The following is a 5000-nucleotide window of genomic DNA, read 5'->3' as shown; positions in this document are numbered from 1 at the left end:
TGGTGTCCGAGGGCCCTGGGTAGACCTGGTGTCCCGTTCCCCGGGGTAGACCTGGTGTCCCGTTCCCCGGGGTAGACCTGGTGTCAGAGGGCCCCGGGGTAGACCTGTTGTCCCAGGGCACGGGGTAGACCTGGTGTCCCGGGCGCCAGGGTAGACCTGGTGTCCGAGGGCCCTGGGTAGACCTGGTGTCCGAGGGCCCTGGGTAGACCTGGTGTCCCAGGGCCCGGGGTAGACCTGGTGTCCCGGGGCCCGGGGTAGACCTGGTGTCCCAGGGCCCGGGGTAGACCTGGTGTCCCGTTCCCCGGGGTAGACCTGGTGTCCTGGGACCATGGGTAGACCTGGTGTCCCGTTCCCCGGGGTAGACCTGGTGTCCCGTTCCCCGGGGTAGACCTGGTGTCCCGGGCCCCGGGGTAGACCTGGTGTCCCGTTCCCCGGGGTAGACCTGGTGTCAGAGGGCCCCGGGGTAGACCTGTTGTCCCAGGGCCCGGGGTAGACCTGGTGTCCCGTTCCCCGGGGTAGACCTGGTGTCCGAGGGCCCTGGGTAGACCTGGTGTCCCGTTCCCCGGGGTAGACCTGGCGTCCCGGGCCCCGGGGTAGACCTGGTGTCCCGTTCCCCGGGGTAGACCTGGTGTCAGAGGGCCCCGGGGTAGACCTGTTGTCCCAGGGCCCGGGGTAGACCTGGTGTCCCGTTCCCCGGGGTAGACCTGGTGTCCGAGGGCCCTGGGTAGACCTGGTGTCCCAGGGCCCGGGGTAGACCTGGTGTCCCGTTCCCCGGGGTAGACCTGGTGTCCGAGGGCCCTGGGTAGACCTGGTGTCGCGGGCCCCGGGGTAGACCTGTTGTCCTAGAGCACTGGGTAGACCAGGTGTCGCGGGCCCCGGGGTAGACCTGGTGTCCCAGGGCCCGGGGTAGACCTGGTGTCCCGTTCCCCGGGGTAGACCTGGTGTCCTGGGACCATGGGTAGACCTGGTGTCGCGGGCCCCGGGGTAGACCTGGTGTCCCAGGACCATGGGTAGACCTGGTGTCCCAGGGCCCGGGGTAGACCTGGTGTCCCGTTCCCCGGGGTAGACCTGGTGTCCTGGGACCATGGGTAGACCTGGTGTCCCGGGCCCCGGGGTAGGCCCTGGGACACCAGGTCTACCCCGGGGAACGGGACAGCAGGTCTACCCCGAGTCCCGGGACAACAGGTCTACCCGGCGCTCGAGGACACCGGGTCTACCCCGGCGCCCGGGACACCAGGTCTACCCCGGTCCCTGGGACACCAGGTCTACCCGGCGCTCGAGGACACCAGGTCTACCCCGGAGCCCGGGACACCAGGTCTACCCCGGCCCCCGGGACACCAGGTCTACCCCCGAGCCCGGGACACCAGGTCTACCCCGGCCCCTGGGACACCAGGTCTACCCCGGCCCCTGGGACACCAGGTCTACCCCGGAGCCCGGGACACCAGGTCTACCCCGGCCCCTGGGACACCAGGTCTACCCCGGAGCCCGGGACACCAGGTCTACCCCGGTCCCCGGGACACCAGGTCTACCCAGCGCTCTAGGACAACAGGTCTACCCCGGCGCCCGGGACACCAGGTCTACCCAGGGCTCTAGGACAACAGGTCTACCCCGGCGCCCGGGATACCAGGTCTACCCAGGGCTCTAGGACAACAGGTCTACCCCGCTTCTGGCCCCTGGGACACCAGGTCTACCCCGTCTTGTGCCGAAGACACCAGGTCTACCCCGGAGCCCGGGACACCAGGTCTACCCCGGCGCCCGGGACACCAGGTCTACCCCGGAGCCCGGGACACCAGGTCTACCCCGGCCCCCGGGACACCAGGTCTACCCCGGAGCCCGGGACACCAGGTCTACCCCGGCGCCCGGGACACCAGGTCTACCCCGTCTTGTGCCGAAGACACCAGGTCTACCCCGGAGCCCGGGACACCAGGTCTACCCCGGCGCCCGGGACACCAGGTCTACCCCGGAGCCCCGGACACCAGGTCTACCCCGGCCCCCGGGACACCAGGTCTACCCCGGAGCCCGGGACACCAGGTCTACCCCGGCGCCCGGGACACCAGGTCTACCCCGGAGCCCCGGACACCAGGTCTACCCCGGCCCCCGGGACACCAGGTCTACCCCGGAGCCCCGGACACCAGGTCTACCCCGGCCCCCGGGACACCAGGTCTACCCCGGAGACCCGGACACCAGGTCTACCCCGGCGCCCGGGACACCAGGTCTACCCCGGCGCCCGGGACACCAGGTCTACCCCGGAGCCCCGGACACCAGGTCTACCCCGGCGCCCGGGACACCAGGTCTACCCCGGAGACCCGGACACCAGGTCTACCCCGGCGCCCGGGACACCAGGTCTACCCCGGAGCCCCGGACACCAGGTCTACCCCGGCCCCCGGGACACCAGGTCTACCCCGGAGACCCGGACACCAGGTCTACCCCGGCGCCCGGGACACCAGGTCTACCCCGGAGCCCGGGACACCAGGTCTACCCCGGCGCCCGGGACACCAGGTCTACCCCGGAGCCCCGGACACCAGGTCTACCCCGGCCCCCGGGACACCAGGTCTACCCCGGAGACCCGGACACCAGGTCTACCCCGGCCCCCGGGACACCAGGTCTACCCCGGGCTCTAGGACAACAGGTCTACCCCGCTTCTGGCCGGAGACACCAGGTCTACCCCGTCTTGTGCCGCAGACACCAGGTCTACCCCGTCTCGGGCCGGGGACACCAGGTCTACCCCGTCTCTGGCCGCGGACAGCCGGTCTACCCCGTCTCGGTCCGGGGACACCAGGTCTGCTGGCTCTCGGGCCGGGGACACCAGGTCTTCTCCGGATCTGGCGGGACACCAGGTCTACCCCGGTCCCTGGGACACCAGGTCTACCCCGGCGCCCGGGACACCAGGTCTACCCCGGAGCCCGGGACACCAGGTCTACCCCGGCGCCCGGGACACCAGGTCTACCCCGGAGCCCGGGACACTAGGTCTACCCCGGCGCCCGGGACACCAGGTCTACCCCGGAGCCCGGGACACCAGGTCTACCCCGGCGCCCGGGACACCAGGTCTACCCCGGAGCCCCGGACACCAGGTCTCCCCCGGCGCCCGGGACACCAGGTCTACCCCGGAGACCCGGACACCAGGTCTACCCCGGCGCCCGGGACACCAGGTCTACCCCGGAGCCCCGGACACCAGGTCTACCCCGGCCCCCGGGACACCAGGTCTACCCCGGCGCCCGGGACACCAGGTCTACCCCGGAGCCCGGGACACCAGGTCTACCCCGGCGCCCGGGACACCAGGTCTACCCCGGAGCCCCGGACACCAGGTCTACCCCGGCCCCCGGGACACCAGGTCTACCCCGGAGACCCGGACACCAGGTCTACCCCGGCCCCCGGGACACCAGGTCTACCCCGGGCTCTAGGACAACAGGTCTACCCCGCTTCTGGCCGGAGACACCAGGTCTACCCCGTCTTGTGCCGCAGACACCAGGTCTACCCCGTCTCGGGCCGGGGACACCAGGTCTACCCCGTCTCTGGCCGCGGACAGCCGGTCTACCCCGTCTCGGTCCGGGGACACCAGGTCTGCTGGCTCTCGGGCCGGGGACACCAGGTCTTCTCCGGATCTGGCGGGACACCAGGTCTACCCCGGTCCCTGGGACACCAGGTCTACCCCGGCGCCCGGGACACCAGGTCTACCCCGGAGCCCGGGACACCAGGTCTACCCCGGCGCCCGGGACACCAGGTCTACCCCGGAGCCCGGGACACCAGGTCTACCCCGGCGCCCGGGACACCAGGTCTACCCCGGCGCCCGGGACACCAGGTCTACCCCGGCGCCCGGGACACCAGGTCTACCCCGGCGCCCGGGACACCAGGTCTACCCCGGAGACCCGGACACCAGGTCTACCCCGGCCCCCGGGACACCAGGTCTACCCCGGAGACCCGGACACCAGGTCTACCCCGGCGCCCGGGACACCAGGTCTACCCCGGCGCCCGGGACACCAGGTCTACCCCGGAGCCCCGGACACCAGGTCTACCCCGGCCCCCGGGACACCAGGTCTACCCCGGAGACCCGGACACCAGGTCTACCCCGGCCCCCGGGACACCAGGTCTACCCCGGAGCCCGGGACACCAGGTCTACCCCGGCCCCTGGGACACCAGGTCTACCCCGGCCCCTGGGACACCAGGTCTACCTCGCGCCGGCGGGACTTAGTCAAATAGCGGCGGGTGCCGGGTAGACCTGTTGTCTCGGCCGGCTGCGGAAGTTCACCAAGGGGTCGCTGTTGTCGGCTGCCTCCGGCTACCTCATCGTAGGCTGCGGCCTGAGGCGGCGCCCCTTCCCGGTCGATCTCCCTCGGTCCTCTTGGAGGCCTCGGCGGCTTGGGACTTATCTGCCCGTATTATGGGAGCGAGGTGACGGGCCGCATCCCCGTAGGTTGGCTGAGGCTGTGCCTACGTTTCAGGCGGAGAGGAGCAGCCGCACTCAGGTGGCCGGCAAAGGGAAAAAGCCAGTGTTCCGCCTAGCCGGGGCGAGTCTCCTTGTGGCTCGGCTCCGGCTCCCGTCCCTCCCGGGGAAGTTGGCACAGTGAGAGCGAGGCCGAGAGAGAAGGGCTGAGAAAAGACGGACCGGATCCCCCCGAGAGACCGAGAGAGAAGGGCTGCGAGCGGAGGGGCCGGTTCCCCCGGGAGGCCGAGAGATAGAGAGAAGGGGCCGGATTCCCCCCGGGATGCCGAGAGAGAAGGGCTGCCGAGCGGAGGGGCCGGATTCCCCCCGGGATGCCGAGAGAGAAGGGCTGCCGAGCGGAGGGGGCCGGTTTCCCCCGGGATGCCGAGAGAGAAGGGCTGCCAGCGGGGAGGGGCCGGTTTCCCCCGGGATGCCGAGAGAGAAGGGCTGCCGAGCGGAGGGGCCGGATCTCCCCCCGGGATGCCGAGAGAGAAGGGCTGCCGAGCGGAGGGGCCGGATCTCCCCCCGGGATGCCGAGAGAGAAGGGCTGCCGAGCGGAGGGGCCGGATCTCCCCCCGGG

The sequence above is a fragment of the Zonotrichia albicollis genome, unplaced genomic scaffold, assembly GCF_047830755.1.
Source record: "Zonotrichia albicollis isolate bZonAlb1 unplaced genomic scaffold, bZonAlb1.hap1 Scaffold_122, whole genome shotgun sequence".
Lineage (NCBI taxonomy): Eukaryota > Metazoa > Chordata > Aves > Passeriformes > Passerellidae > Zonotrichia > Zonotrichia albicollis.
Note: the sequence above shows the minus strand (reverse complement) of the source record.